The 16,954-nt window shown below is 38.5% G+C and overlaps 1 protein-coding gene across 8 annotated transcripts in view; it reads right to left on the bottom strand.

Moving 5' to 3' along the window:
• Positions 1-375: 375 nt before the first annotated feature.
• LOC135320616 (saccharopine dehydrogenase-like oxidoreductase) overlaps positions 376-16,954 on the bottom strand; it is a 76,596-nt gene continuing 60,017 nt past the window's right edge. For 3 of the 8 annotated variants that reach the window (XR_010379849.1, XR_010379848.1, XR_010379847.1), the window contains 3 exons: positions 10,257-11,567; positions 9,168-9,249; positions 376-4,959 (listed from right to left, as the gene is read on the bottom strand). The gene's annotated coding sequence lies outside the window, so the exon portion shown is untranslated. Of the gene's footprint in view, positions 4,960-9,167; positions 9,250-10,256; positions 11,593-15,926; positions 16,014-16,954 lie in introns of all 8 variants that reach the window. The other 5 variants (XR_010379846.1, XR_010379842.1, XR_010379845.1 and 2 more) reach the window with 3 other exon arrangements.

Genomic DNA, 16,954 nt, shown 5'->3' on the forward strand with positions numbered 1-16,954 from the left:
CTGGCCCCATCCTCACTGCTGCCTCATCACTACATGTTTTACTTCTCAGAGGAAGTGGAGGCAACCGGAGGAAATTACCCCCATCTCTCACCACTTCTACCCGCTACCAGTACCCACACCCACCTCTCCCCTCCTCTCTGCTTTTCCACAGGTGAATTGTCCATGTTCCCACCTGAAGCCAACCCTCCCACTGTGCCCTGGACCCCATTACATCCCCTCCACTCGAGGACTCTGCTCTACGACTCCCCTCATCATGCACTTCTTCCTGGCTACCGCATCTTTCCAAAAAGTGCAAACATTCTATTGTTCAATCGTACCACGATTTCTCTCATTAAATTCAAAACAAGGTGAAACAAAAGTCTCCCCTGACTCCACCCTCCTGCCAGCGACTGCCCCCCCCAAATTTTACACCCTTTCCTCCAGGGGGTCTATACCTTGAAGTAGCCAATTCCACTTCTCCTGTTCCCAGTTTTCCTTTCACAGCCACCTGCCCACGGAAACTGCTTGTCCAATGCTGACAGCCTCCTTCCTGCTAAATTCCAAGGTCAGCTGTCAATCCTCATTCTCTCTCAGCAGCAGCAGACACAGCAGATCTACTCTCCTCTATATATTCTCCCCACCTGGCTTCAGGAGCTCACATGGTCAGGTTGCCTCAACCTTGCTCTGTCCTTGCAGATTACCCCTCTCCCTCCTGACCTCTTTAGTTCAGCACGCCCCAGGCTCAGGCCTTGGTTTGCCTTTTCTCTCCAGATATGCTCCCTTGATAATCTTTGTCAAGTCTAGGAGAATATTATGTGTAATGAAGTAAGTCAGATGGAGAAAGACAAAAACTATATATCATTTACGTGGGGAATCTCAAAAATAATACAAATGAACATATATGAAAACAGAAAGACTCACAGACAGAAAAGAAACTTGTGGCTAACAATGGGAGGTGGGGGAAAGGAGAAATCAAGGGTATGCAATTAATGGACACAAACTACTGTACATAAAATAGTTCAGCAACAAGGATTTACTGTACAGCACAGGGAACTCTACCCAATGATTGTAATAACCTATAACAGAATATAATCTGCAAAAAAACTGGTTCACTTTGCTGTACTCCTGAAACTAACACAATACTGTAAATCCATTATACTTCGATTAAAAAAAACCCACGGCTTCAAAAATATTCATTTTTCACAACACTTGATACCTACAGTCCACACCTCCCTCTCAACTTCAGACTCCTCAATCTGACCGCCTCCTTGCCATCTCCACTGGCACACAGAACAGGCATCTCAAAATTAGCACCTCAGCAGCTCAACTCCTGGTCCTCCCTCCACCCCCAAGCCCACTCTGCCTCTCCCTCCATCCCAGCCGGAGAGGAACCACATTCTTCCAGCTGCTCAAGCCGCAAACCCTGCCATCACCCATGACGCCTCTCTCACAACCCCGGACCAATCTTTTAGACTTTCGGCTCTATCTCCTAAATACATCCCCATCCAACTGCTTCTCATTACCACCACTGCCACCACCCTGGATCGAGCCCCATCACTCCCACCCCGGATTCCTCAAATCCCTGTCTAACTGGTCTCTGTGCTTCTTCCTGTGTCCCTATGGTGTGGGTCTATATTTGAATGCATTCAGTCAATGGCATCAGCCCGTGGAATCTGTCTAAAGGATATATCAGGTGAAGTCACTGCCATGCTCACAACTTCGCAGGCGCTCACCTTTCCACACTGAGTGAAAGCCCACGGCTGCTTAATGCCCTAGAAAAGCCGACCGCGCCTGTCCCTGTGATGCCCGACCTCATCTCCCCTGCCCCTCTCTGCCCACTCTGCCCCAGCCATGTGGGCTTCTATGCTGATCCCCAAGATGCCAGGCATTCCTCCCTCTTCAGGACTTTTGCACTGACTGTTTCATTTTTCTGGAATATGCTTCCCCCACACACCCACACAGCCAATTCCATTTCCTCCTACAAGTCTGCATTCAAAGGGCTCTCTCACCAAGGCCGACTCTACCTTATTTCAAATGGTGACCTGCTGGACTCCACCACTGACACGCTTGCTCTGCTTTCTATTTCCCCTTAACATGTAACATTATTTACTCATTTGTATGCTCATTATTAAGTGTCTGTCCCTCTTCATCAGATGACAGCTCCATGAGATGGGGGAGGGGAGGTGGCGCTGCCTTGCTTATCAATGTACCTGGAGGGCGTCCAACAGTGCCTAGACCCAGGCCTGTGCCCAAAAACACTTGTTATATGAATGAATTTGGATAAAGTAAACTTCAGAAATGTTGGGGGTTAGTTTGTCCAAAATAAATATAATAAAGTAATATTAAAAACAAAACTTCATTCTCTTGCTCTCAAAGGTACAGACAGGATGACTACTTCTAAAACATTAATGAAAAACTTTCACACTCCTCTTGATGATTCTAAAATTTGGGAAATGTTCCGAGTGTTTTTCTTAACATCGAGCACTAGATCCAGTAGAAGGTTAGTTATTAACAACAATGAACAGATGACAGCAGCACAAGCAGGTGCTCCACAGAAAAGGAAGAGAAAGTAAGAGAACACAAGGCGCCTGTTAGGGGAAGGGATCTGAGGTCCCTACGTTAAGAACAGGAGGAAAGGATGCTGCATTAATCAACAGAATCTGATTCCTCTGTGCACAGAACAGCCACCACTCCAGCTGCTCTCCTGCACACGGACAGATACGAGCCCTACATCTGACACATGCAGGCTGCTGCAGCGGACACAGCCACACAGACAGAAGTGGAGAGACTTCAATGCCAAAAGAATTCTAATACAGTCCAAGTGGTCCTGGGAAAGGCCGGGGAGGCACTTTAAGCTGGAAGTGACTTTCCTAGTGAGGCTAGCTCTCCTCTGTCACAGCAGGCAGCAGTGATGGGCTCGGATGCCTACTCGGCTGAGCCACAAAGGAAAGCATGAATCACTTCTGGCTCTACTGCTCTCTCGGCCCCGCCGGAGTCTAAAGGCAGCAGAGACACTGGTCTGACTTGAGAGTTTCTATTCCTATTAATAGTGGCATGGGCTTCTACATGGGAAACCGCCATTTCCTCCCACCAAGATGGATGACTCCACCAGGAAATAACTAGCAGAGGTGCTTTATAAATCATGCAGGTGACTGATAAAACATCCGGACTCTCCAACACTAGACTCAACTCACAACCAGATATTTCTCTCTGTATCCACCTTCATTTGTACATTGCAATCTAAATTATAGCTCTTTTCTGGCAAACATTTTGGATATTACAAAGCCAACCAGATGAGGAGGGGTTTGGCTCTCCTATTTTATATTCACCTCCCATACTTTCTGGGTCTCATTCAGGAAAACCTAGAATTAATGATGACAAACCCCCTGAACTGAAGTGAACTGAATCTGTCTTTCAGAGATGGAATGTAGCACCTTAAGATTAATTTTTTTTCTACGAATAAGGAAAGTTCTCAGAAGGAGAGAAGGAAGCAGGGAAAGTAGAGAATAAGGAAAATGAAATAATACATTATGTGTACAGAATTTTATTATGAAAAGTATGTATAATTACCTTTTTTCCTGGCTTGATTTGAGGCAGGGATGGATCTCAAGTATTTATTTTTCATAATGTCCTTTGAAGTTTTCTTTCCAAGAGTAGAAAATGTCTTGAATGGTGAACTGGGTTTGCCTTAGCCTGAGCTCCTAACTGATGCATATAATCCACTCTGGGGTTTTCTCTAAATAAAGGAGGGGCACTTCTGGCCTTTTGTGTGGTAGCTATGTACCAACCAGCCCCTGCTTCTCTGTAACTCATCTGAGATCTAAGAGTCTGTGCACATGTACAAATTCTTCAGTACTTAAACATCAGTGAGAGTTGTAAATATGATTTAACAGATGGCAAAACCATAGTGCTTACTGAAGAACACATTTTGTAGAAGGTGAGCCACAACATTCAAGTTCTCCAAGCCTAATTCATCAGAACTTTAGTACTTTGTAGCACATCTTCAAAGTCAGAACCAAAAATAGCAAAATAATAAAACAAAATAGGCTTCCCAGAAAGCAAGACATGTAATTACAAGAATGAACATGGAGGAGAGTGGGGAAGAACATAGTTGAAATGACTTAAAGTTTTATCTTTTTTCTCCAGATTTCTCAAGGTAAAAACTGCTTAGCACCTGCCTTATTCCACAAGGAACTGGAGATAGTTTATGTTTAGTTTATGGTAAACACATAAATCAAATCCATAAAATAAAAATGGAATACTGTGGTCATGAGTCTATAAAACAGAATAAATCAAGAAAACAGAAACAAGGAACAGAGATGTATAAGTTTCTCAACAGTCACTAACAGCATTTATATGAAATGCCAACTTGCCCCCTTTTGCATAATACAGACTACTGATAAGGCTGAATAAAAAGCACCAGAATAAACAATTTTCTTATGCTACTCAAATTCTGGGCTATGAGTGTTTAAAAAAATTAAAGTGTAAAAAATGGCTTCTAAAAGAAAGCCAATGCTACAGTGGCATTTTAAAATCTGGGGACGACAGGGTGTTGTAACAGCTACTGCTCACAGATGCCCAGGATCCACTTGGAGGTTACTCTGTAATCAGTCCCGCTGGCTCACGAAGTACATACCTGTCAGCAGTGTTTATGTAACTTCATTGATCACTGTGTCCCATCGATATAAACTATAAACACTTACCTTATGTATTTTTGTCATCCTGAGGTAATAATCAAGGACCAACAGGTGTTTTTTTCTTTAAAATATCAAGGTACATTTTATCTATTCTTACACAGTATTTACTCTTGGACAGTTATTTTCTGTACCATCATTGGTGACTTTTGTAAAACTATATGCTCTTCATTTTTGTCCAAAAATTGGTTCACATTTTGTTTCTTGAGACATAACATTTGGATTCATCTTAAGGGGTAAATTGTTAACAAATTCAGTTTCTTTATTCTCAGCCAGTTTCTTGTAGCTATAAAACAAAACAGGACACAGAGAGTGAACCCTATATGACTCCTCAATTATTAGTTTTATTAATATATATGTATACACATGATATACATGGAAACATTTATATTATTAACATATAATACTATTAAATATATTTAATACCTGTAACTCTCAAATTAGGTCACTAATGTTAAATATATTACTTACAATTCTGGTTAACAGTATATTCATATGGTGTCACATAATTGTTTTAAATTTCAGATAATAATTTTAATACAGTATAATATAAGGGATTTCATGGTTTACTCAAAGCACTACTTCAAAGGAAATCCAAACCAAACAATACTGAGATTGCTCTTGTTTAAGAAAAATAAAAAATGAATTTCTAAGTGGCCTTTTTATAATATATCTTTTATCCATATTATAAAGTCAACATACATTTGAGGCAGGAAAAATATTTCATACATTTCCAGTAGAAAGTAAAGAATCAACCATAATTTATATCGATGAAGCATAAAATATAAATATTAAAATGCATGAATTTCATCACAGTATAGGAAAATCTTAAAACAAAATCACTAGGATTTTTAAATGAAATCATTTCTGTGGCTTAAAACACTTAAATGCAATGTAACATTTCAGAACATTGCATTTTTAAAATATGAGAAACATCCTTTAAGGAGATCTTATAAATATGGGTGAACATCAGCATATTATGGGAGCTCCAAAAATACAGATATTGTCATTTTCAAATTACCTTAATTATGGTCAATGAGGTGACTTAATTTTGTAATTTATAAAATAAGATTAAAGAAAAGTTTAAGAGGCTACCAATTCATATAAGGTAGATTGGCTTCTCAATAATTGCTAGATAACTGTGAGAAGTAGCTGGAATCATCAGAAAACCTAAGAGCTCTTCCTTCTTTGTGGCTGCAGAACCTGGCCGGCTGCTCACTAACACTGCTCCCCATGCGTGCCCCGCACCAGCTGAACCGCACTCCGCTCCACCTCCAGTCTACATGAGACCAGCACTAGTTCTGGCCTTTAGAATGTGAGGTGACGGTGACCAGAAGCTAAAATACGTGTCATGGGCTTAGTGGTCGGGTTCTAGGTGGCAAGGAAACTGATACTAGAGGCTGGAGAGGGGGCAAACTCACATTTTATGAAAAGTGACAAAATATTTGCTAAGCTGTCACACACAGAGGTTAATAAGACTGACGACTAGCTCCTGAGTCTGGGGTCCTCAGCAGAGTCTGAGAACAGCAGGAGAGGACAGGAAGTGTTTAAGTGCCAGCTACTACTGGCTACTGATAACAAGATACTACGTGAAACAGATGAGCTCAAGACAGAATGGGCTGGTCTTTAAAGAAGGAATCCAGGGAACAGAGTCTATAAACTCAGGGCCTCTTAGGTTCACTCTCTGCATCTGGATTCAAACAGTTAAGATTCAGCCCTGAAAAATGCTATGAAAAAGCAAGATTTCATGAGAATTCTTCGTTGAAGAGTGACTCAGTTCCTTGGCAATGCCAATATCACGTTAGAGGTGTCATCTTCCAACTTCAGATTATTGTTCCTCATAATAACCAGGCAGCTGCAATTAAACTGAGAAAAAACAACAACAACAACAAAAACTAATTTTCTTTAAATGCAGTTACTAGAACATGGGACTGACTGGAACCAAAGAGATCAGAAGCCTAAAAATCTTTCTGAAGGAGCTGTAATGACAAAGATGACAAAGATGACAAAGATGTCAAAGAAACCAGAACTCTACTTATAAAAAAAAAAAAAAAAAGGCTAGATACTTGTCTGACAGCCTTACAACCACCTTCCTGCAGGCAGAAAGCAGGTGGAGAAAAGAGTGTATCCTCAAAGATGGGCGTCCCCTCCCCCATTACCCACTTCAGTTGAAGCCAGTGGTGAAGAAACACAAGACAACTGGAACCAGGAGCTACATAGAACAATATATTTATAAAGTAGTTCCTCCTTAAGAGCAGAATAATGGCCTAATTAAGGGAAATGCCCACCTTGAAGGTAGGGGGTCTTCATAAGGCCTTTCAGTGGGTCTCAAAGCTGCACTGCTGATTGCTGTAGCTTCCTCACTCTTCTCCTTTCTGAATAGGAATAGGCTTAGTCTCACCATCATATTGGGGTGGCAAAGGAAGGATGAAACTTGCCTTTTAATTCACTGATTAGTAGACAATGGAGAGCTACACTGAAACCTGACAAAGAGAACGTGCTTCACCTGGAAACCCTGGCCTTCCAGGTGGATACTGTTCTGAATGGGACCCTGGGCTGTTTGCTTTGGGGAAGGGCTGAGTAGGTCTTTGTTCAATGAAGAGTGGAATGGATATTTGGCTGTTAGAAGGGAAGTTTCTGGTGGAAACTGGCTAGATGCCTACCAAACACATTTACAATTGTTTCTGGGCACATGAGCAAACCACACTTCCTAGCCCTTTTGGACCTAGTTTAGCTGGATGTGCTGGTTCCTACCAACACAATGTGGGCTGAAGGGAGTTAAGACTCCTGTGATTAGGCACTTAAAAGGAAACATGCTAACCATCTATTTCCTTTCCTTATTGACTGATGAGGCCAGGAGGACCTCAAAACCATGTGTTGATGACAGAAAGCCACCTGGGTCCCTAAATGACTATGTGGAGCAGAGTCCCACCCCCAACTCCACTGAGACACATGGAATTATGATGTAAGCAAGACATAAGTAATTGATGATGTTAAACTACTAAAATTTTAAGGATTATTTGTTACAGCAGCTAGGATTACTTATCCTATGGTTTACTAAAGAGCTTTTGGATATGCATACTCAACTTCCTACTACTGACATTCCTATAATTATTGTTATGCCTTTAATGTAAGTATACTTGTTTTCAGCTTTTAAACACAAATGTAAACACCTCTAGAATTCACATTACAAAAATGGTGTCAGTTATGCCAACAAAGACACAAGATGTGTAGAAAAATTTCTTCAGTGAAACAAGTGTAGCCCCAAACAGCAGTGATAAGGGAGCCCAGTCAGCCCCATAAAAACACTAACTAGCACTGTAGATCAGGGGAAGAATGCTAGACTTAGCAGTCAAGTAGATGGGGTTTAGGATAAGCCACAGCACATCCCTTTCTCTCAACTAGCACACGCAGTACAAACAAGGCCAGGGGATCACTGCACGTGGATCTCATGATGAGCACAGGGTTCAAGGAGGGGCTCAAAAACTTGTCTGTTGAAAACACAAATGAACAAATAATACAAGAATGGATGACAGGATTTTCACGGAAATATTTCACAGAGATCAAAGTCCTGACAATCCAAGTGCATTGCTGAGTTATGTCTATGTGATCTTAAGCAATTTATTTAACTTCTTTAAGCCTAGTTTTCTTATCTATGAAATGGTGGTGATAATGGAATATATATACCCTATGGGGCTGCTGTGAGAGTAAATGAAATGTAATATGTAAAGAACCTAGCACAATATCAAGCCCACAGTAAGCAAGGGGTAAAAATGTTAGCTGTCATCATTTGGTTCTTGTGAGAGCCCCACCACTAAGTTGGTTCACCTCAGTTTCATCACTTGAATGACGGGGATAAAGATGCCTGACCTACTTATTGTGTGGATCTCATGAGATAATGGATGTGACATTTGTCGTATGACAAGGTTACTGGGACACGGTACCCTGTGTTGGTGAATGACAGCAAGGTCCCACAAGCTTCCATTAAAAGCTACTGGAGCTGGAACATTTTCTGTTTAAAAAGAAGATAAAAGCCTGTTTATCTTGTGACCAAAGAACTCAACCTGGGAGATGACGGCTGGTCTGTGACTAAGTGCAGAAACAACTGGTTTAAAAAGAAGCAAATGGATGACTCATATACAGAATAAAATCCGTGTTCTCTCACCATTTGAGTCAACTGTCCCTGAGCTATTAAAGCTGATGAAATTTTATTTTTTCAGTGAAAAGTTTTAAGATTACCTACCTAATGGTACTAACATTTTTACTAGCATCTATTTTTTTAAAAAATTAGCACAAGAAGAATTTTGAGAAACTAGTTGATAAAGACTAATATTAAGGGAAGAGAGGAGTGTCTCACAGGTAGGCTCATACTAGCTACCCGTTAATCATTCACTAGGGGTGGCTAACAGAACAAATGATGCCAAAAGTTTCCAGTGACAAGACAATAAAGAAATAAACAAACACCCCGCACAATCCATTCCAAAAAACTCTTACCTGACAGGTTGTAAATCAAAACCACCAACCCCAAAGGAATCTATTCTGATAGGCTTCATCAGCTCCTCTACCATGGGCAGATCTAAGAGGGGAGAAAAGTTAAAATAGCAACCGAAAATATTATGTAAATTGCTTAATTTAATGTCTAATACCACCAAAATTACACTGTCTCCGATTGACATAGTTAATAAAATGGCACATATAATAATCCCAGTTTCCCACTGTAACCTGCTTGTACAAGAAAATCTTCTTAGGTATTTATATTTGAATTATATATCTATATACTTTCTCTCTCTCCCCCCATACACATCAAATATATGAGTATGGGTGTATACACACACACACACACACACACACACACACACACACACAATATGTATTTAGTTGATCCCAAATACCATTCTCTATTTAAAAAATAACTTTAGCATATGTTCATGGAAAAGCATAAATAATGTGAAAATACTTAAGTGATTTCTTAACTTGGGAAGATATAGGAGGAACTGAAATTTTACCCTATGTTCAGCTCTAACTTTATAGTTAAACCGATGATTCCCAGATTCCATTTAAGCAAACTCTATAAATTCAGACTGAGAAACAATCACTACAGTAAATTGAATTTAAATTACACCACACTGGAAACTGTTTAGAGAGGGTCTCAAAGGAATAAGATTTTACCACATTCCATGGTAGAGATGTTTTTAGAGGACCCTTCATCTTCTTTTTTTTTAAACATTTTTTATTGATTTATAATCATTTTACAATGTTGTGTCAAATTCCAGTGTTCAGCACAATTTTTCAGTTATTCATGGACTTATACACACTCATTGTCACATTTTTTTCTCTGTGAGTTATCATAACATTTTGTGTATATTTCCCTGTGCTATACAGTGTAGTCTATTCTACAATTTTGAAATCCCAGTCTATCCCTTCCCACCCTCCACCCACCTGGTAACCACAAGTCTGTATTATCTGTCTGTGAGTCTATTTCTGTCCTTTATTTACGCTTTGTTTTTGTTTGTTTGTTTTTGTTTTTTAGATTCCACATATGAGCGATCTCATATGGTATTTTTCTTTCTCTTTCTGGCTTACTTCACTTAGAATGACATTCTCCAGGAGCATCCATGTTGCTGCAAATGGCGTTATGTTGTTGGTTTTTATGGCTGAGTAGTATTCCATTGTATAAATATACCACCTCTTCTTTATCTTCTTGAGGATGCTCTTTCACCGAGCTCTCGGTATGTCCCCCTGCATCACTCTCAGATCCTTGTTCATTTGCATCTTCCCAAGAAAGGGCTACATGACAATACGTCTGATGTAGAGCTTCAGTGTCACTGCTGCTCTGTCCATAAGAAACACCTGTTGAAATAAATGTAATCTCTAGCATGGCCACACAAATACACGAAAATATAAAACACTAATGTCACCCCTTAATCTACCAGAAATGGTGAACAAGGCTGTGGGACAGTACGATGTGATAAAGACAGGGTGAAATATAAACCTTGGTATTACGTGGCACAGCCCATGAGCATGAAATCACAGCGGGCTCAGTAACCCCTGTCAGCAGGCGGAGATGTGTCCTGATGTGGTCATTGTAAAATCTCACTCCACAAGTTACTGTCTCTTCCTACCGTCCGTAATCAATCTCTGCAGTGGATAAAACTACTCTTAAATTTCTAAAACTGACATAATTATGCAAGGATTCTTTCTTTCCTCTGCCTCTCTTTCTCTCTCTCTTTGCCTCCTGATGCCACCAAGCATCTCATCTTCTGTGTTTCTTCCACTGAAATTCAATCCTCCAACTTTGTCATCCAATATGTGTTCCAATATCCTGTGTAAAAGCTGCTGTAACAAAAAAGTAATTTCCTAGTGGCCAAATCCTGCCTTTACATTTCTTCAACTGTTGTAATTTTTTCACCCGGTGAGACATCTGACACAGCCCTTTCCCTGGGAACTTTCTCCCATACAACGCCTTCCTCTCCCCACCACTCTGATGGATACTTCTCCATCTTTTATGGTACATTGCTCATCTCAGGACTCCATCTTTAGCCCTCTTTTTTAAAAGATCTCATTTTAGGGAAGAGGGCTGGATAATTTCATCAAGAATCTTCACTTAATTATTACACATATGTATGTGACTTACAAATCTATGTCTTTTGTCCTTAATTCATTTCTGAATATTAAATTTCCAAATAAACATTCAGACTGTTCTATAAGTAAATCACATCTAACACAACCTCAAATGAATTAATTATATTCCCCAACAAAACCAATTCTACTCCCAGGATCTGCTGTTTTACCCATGGCATGATTACTCACCCAGTCATCCACAAGAGAAAACCTGAAGTCATTGTTCACTCTTCCATCCATGTTAAACTCCTCCTCTTCCCACCAAGAAACAAACTCCAGAAAAAAGAATTCAAAGGACCTAATGACAATAATGATCTAAGATTTTGATGTCTTTTCTTAACTCATTTTGTACCTTTCATTACTAACAGTGGAATTTTGGAAGTTAGGGAAAAGAATAAGTGTCATAGAAGATTGGAAAAAAAGAAGAGAAACAGGGTGAGCAGTCTCCTTTTCTCCTGATACCCATAACTACATAATTAATACCTAAAAATAAAACAGTATATACAGCCTCCTCTTCCTCTACATAATCTGTGACTTGCATAGTATAAAATTCTGAGGGACTACTTTCAACTCTAAATTTAAGACATAGCCAATTCCTACATGTGACTGTGTAAGAATGCCTTACAATGGGCTATCTTTCCATCTAATGCTTCAGGTTGTAACAGAGGAGAACAAATCTGACACCATATTAGATCTGTTCCTTTAGTTTTAACCACTGTGCCCTGTTTTCTAGGCTTAGTCTTGCCAGCTCTGCACCTTTTGTGAAACAATGTTGCCTTTAGCCTGAAATGGACAGGAGAGCCTATTCTTGGGGCTCTGACCTTTAAGGATGTCAGCACTTCTGCACTTATGCAGAGATGGCAAGTTGCAAAATAGAGAATAACCTTTGTATTGTTGGAGGTTTACAGGGACACCATGGCCTGACCCACGTGGACAGCTGCAAGAACAAAGAATTCCTACAGCAAGAAGTTTGCAACAACCAACCACACCCCCTCCCCTGTGGGGTTGTTTTATTTTTTTCCATATAAAAGGAGTCTGTATTCTGACTGGAGAAGGATGGTTCTCCAAGATATTAGTTGGCCATCCTCTCAGTCTTCAGGCTTTCCAAATAAAATCACTTTTCCTTGTCCCAACACCTTGTCTCCTGATTTACTTGCCTGTTTTGTGGCAAGCAGAATGAGTTTGGACTCAGTAACAAGGTCACCACTGCTATTTGAAGCATGCCCAAAAAGGAATAGAGTTGCTTAAATAAACTAAAAACAAAAAAGTAGGGTATATCATCAGAGGAGAGTCTCTAAGTGGCAGAGACATTCAGTAGGACTTTAGGGAAAAGATCTTGCCTGCCCCCTAAACCATTGATCAGACTCAGAGTAGCCTGACTGAAGGATAGAATTGATTTTATGAACAAAAGAAAAAGGCACAATGTATTTTTTCTCCTCTACAGAAATACCATGGGGTGTAAGTATCACTTAGTATGCATAAAATAAATGATCCCAAAGGTAACTAGCATAGCAGTACTGAACACTCAACCTAATTTAACAGGTGAGAGGTGTCAGAAAGAAGGGGTTCTAGCATAAAGCAACAGCAGAGCAAACATGCAGAAAAGCAAATGACCTAAAAGTCAGAAATTAGAAATGGAAGACAGAGAGACATCAGGGGCTGCTCAGACAATGGAGCAGGAGAAAAGTACGTTTCTCCTAATTTGAGTCATTAACCCAACGGATATTAAAAATAACCCCAGGGTCACGTATGTTAACTCTATTCATGTATTTTCTAGAGAGAAAAGTAAAGGGCTGACTTCTCTGCCTTTTACATTAGAAAAAGAAGATACTGTGTAATTAATTATTTTGTGTATTATTACAGGTCAAAAGCTTCCTATTTTTTTCCCACTTACAAGTTGAGAAGTGTCAAATTCTATTGTGCAGTGGCAAGGGTCCCAATGTGTAGAGTACTGTCACATTCAGTGACTATGCCAGTCACATGGCCACAGCACAGTACAGCACCTGCCTGTGAGACATGAAAACTAGCAAAAGGCTAGATCTGGCCCTTATTTTATAGTCATCAACTTTTTAAAGACAATAAAGCACAAGGAATTTCATGAGTCATATTAATAAAAAAGATAATCTTTGACAACATATCACCTAAACCAAGCCTGCTTAATCCCAGAAAACAAATGGTTAAAAAAAGATCCACTGATCTTTTCTGTTTTTAAACTAAGTTCATATGCTGATTTGAAGATTTTTCAAGTGTATTTTTGAAATACTAGGTAAATTTAACAGGTCACAGCCAATAGGAATTTATACGCATGCCTTCAGGTTCTTTCACATAATCTGTAATATTAATAGAGGTTGATGCACATAATGAGAACCACACAGCTGGCACTGCTTGTTGAATCTCAGCAACATACTAGGTTGTATGTTATCTCAGCTGATCATCACATGGGCTCATTTTAGAGAAAAGGAAACAGGCTTAGACGCATTAATTTTCCAATGTCACCCCGCTGCTAACTGGCAAGGCTGGGAATATAAATCCAAGGCCAGGAATATAAATCCAAGGCCACAAGACAATAAACTCATACTCTACACTCTTCTAGTAAGTGACTCATCAAATTACCTCAGAATCAAGAACATTTAAGAAATAAGATTTTAAAAATTAGCATTATATAACTTCCCAGATCATCTTAATAGACTTTTTCTTTCAGTAATAAATTTTTTTGACTCTTTTAAAAATTGAAGTATAGTGATTTTACAATGTTGTGTCAATTTCTGGTCTACAGTATGTTTTGGTCATACACATACATACATATATTCATTTTCATATTCTCTTTCATTATAGGTTACTACAAGATATTGAATATTATTCCCTGTGCTATACAGTAAAAATTTGTTGTTTATCTATTTTATACATAGTAGTTAGTATCTGCAAATCTTGAACTCCCAAATTCAGTAATAGCATTTTTATTTCTGAGTTTTTCTTATAATCTATAGCTGTGGTTTTCATACTGAGTTTAACATAATGATAGTTTTCAGAGAAAATCATGGGGTCCACAGATGTTTGACTGGAATTGCACTTTAAAACATAAAAACTGTAATAGAAATTTATCTGCACACTCAGATGTGCCTTTTATGTAACTAGTATTTTGAAGACCACCAGCATAGTAACTTGGCCTCCAGCTTTGTTTTCACACACATCACAGAATCAAGTTCTTCTGGCCGTCCTGTGTGTCCCATAATGGGTCACTGACTAGAAAAGCTGTAGCTCTACATTGGTCTTTTACAAGAACTCATATCTACTCACTGAGAACAGTGCAAGTGCACTATCACAGCACATACATGACATGTACTTAACCAGCGGTGAGACTGAGGAGCACTTGCCCAGCACATGTTTTCATCATGGTGGAATACTCAATTGGATGATAACAAGTAAATGAGTGACATGTCTTGATGGAAAATTTCTGCTGTAATTATTAACTTTTATACTTACATTTCAAAATGGAAGTGGATAAAACAAGATGGTGATTCTTGGGATGGCAGTGACTAGAAATAAGAGATCTGAGTGGGCTTTGTGGTTTTGATCATGTTTTGTTTTTTATGATCTGGTTGCTGGTTACATGGCTGTGTTCAGCATTTGAAAATTCATCATCTGCACTATGATGATACATGAATTATTCTACAAGCATATTACAATTTGATAAAAAATTTAAAAAAACAAAATAAAAATAAAATGCAAGCAGATGTTCAGAGTTGGCTAGTGATTTATCATTTCTATTGATCTTTTCTTCAAGAGTCTGGTTTGCTTTAGTTGACCAAACTAGCCAACTGGGACTTGCAAAGAAAGGTGAAAAGTTCCTATTTGCACCTATTTAAGGGATCAACCAAGAGTATTTTTGTATTATACAACAAAAACAAATATACGAACATATTGTAAGTCTGATGATATAAGAATATAACAAGTATCTATAACTCCCAATTTTAACAGTAGTGGTCTGTTTTAATTGTTATCACTAATTTTTAAATAAATGTCATGAATGTAAACATTTATATTTATGCTGATAAAATATAATTTTTATCTATAGAATACTATCTAAGATTCCATTTGGAAATAAGGGTTCCACTGTATTTAAAAAGTCTGAAAGTCATTGTCTTAAAGACCTTTACAACCATTGGTGAAGTCTGAATGGTCTTAGACATTTCAGAATTTGGGGGATGTGTGCTAGCTTTTTCCTGTACAGAGAGAACTATGGAAAAGCCCCACACCAAAGTCTCAATTCTCCTACACATGGCAAATTTAACTGAATACTCTGGGGGGCACAGAAAATTAGTTAATATTCATCTACAGTGCTATACTTTGTACCAACAGCATTCATTCATTTTTTTAAAAAGTATTTATTTAAAAACACACTTCACTGAGACTGCTAGCATTAAGTGTCACCATTAGCAAGTTCAGATTATTTACACAGAAAGAGGTAGAAAATATGAAATGTAAAGTTTTATTGTTGATAGTTATATATATTATTATGTATTATATATATTTCCCTAGAAATGAAGTCAACTAGTCACAGGCTCTTATGTATTTAGAGAACAGCTAGTTTCTCACTTTCACCCGTCCCTGTCATTTCATTATCAGTCACACCTGGCAGGGTCTTTGGCTTAGCTGTTGCTTTATCCTGCTCATCAAGGCTGCCCTCTGCAACAGAGTCTAATGAGCCAAGCAGCACTACTGGAATAACACAGAAGGAAACAATATTAGGAATATAGAGAAATCTGTATGGTTACATTAGTAAAATATTTAAATCATTTGTAATCTGTATGAAAGAAAGATAAATATTTACATATAAAGACTACATAACCATATATCTAAGACAAGCATGATTTTCTTCTTACGCACAAGAGTAGGCTTACCTCAACATTATATCTATGCTTATATACAGTTCTAATGTACATTTATGTGGGAAAGGCAAAGGGCCTGAAAAAATTAACAAAAAAGAGACATCCCCCCCTCTTACTGATGTGTAAGTAGCCAATTGAAAACTGCATGTATTTAAGATGCATAAATTGTTGTTATGCATTCTTATTGCTGTATAGTTTCTACTGTGTAAAAATACCAATGGCAAGACTAGCATTTACAAGATCTACCTCTGAAGGGCATTCGTATAAGACAGTCAAGTTTAATAATTGCTCTTATGGTATTTGGAAAAATCTGTACTCTTAATATGCTTGACAAATTTTTATTTCTCCAATTAAAAAAATTTTAAATTACAGCTGCTTCATTATCATCGACAGTTTTTAGGGTTTTGGCCTTCAAATATGGCCCTAATAGCTAAACTAGTGAATGCTGGAATAATACATCATTACTAATTTTCCTAAGTGAACTGTATTGTAGCCCTAAGGAATCAAATAGCAAATAAGGGAAAGCATCTCTTTATAAAATTACTTCTGTTAGTAAAAGAAAAAGAAATGAGAGAATTCAAAGACTAATAACACTTTTCAACTTCCAATAAATTAATGGATGGAGGCATGAAATATCAATAGCTGCTAACATCATAAAAAGGAGATGAGACACTAGGTGACTCTTTATGAAATAACACACCATACTCTCTGACAGAGGATCAAATCAAGCCCAATCATGCCTCTGGATCCAGTTGCCAGTTTGAGGAAGTA

The sequence above is a fragment of the Camelus dromedarius genome, unplaced genomic scaffold (assembly GCF_036321535.1).
Source record: "Camelus dromedarius isolate mCamDro1 unplaced genomic scaffold, mCamDro1.pat HAP1_SCAFFOLD_28, whole genome shotgun sequence".
Taxonomy (NCBI): domain Eukaryota; kingdom Metazoa; phylum Chordata; class Mammalia; order Artiodactyla; family Camelidae; genus Camelus; species Camelus dromedarius.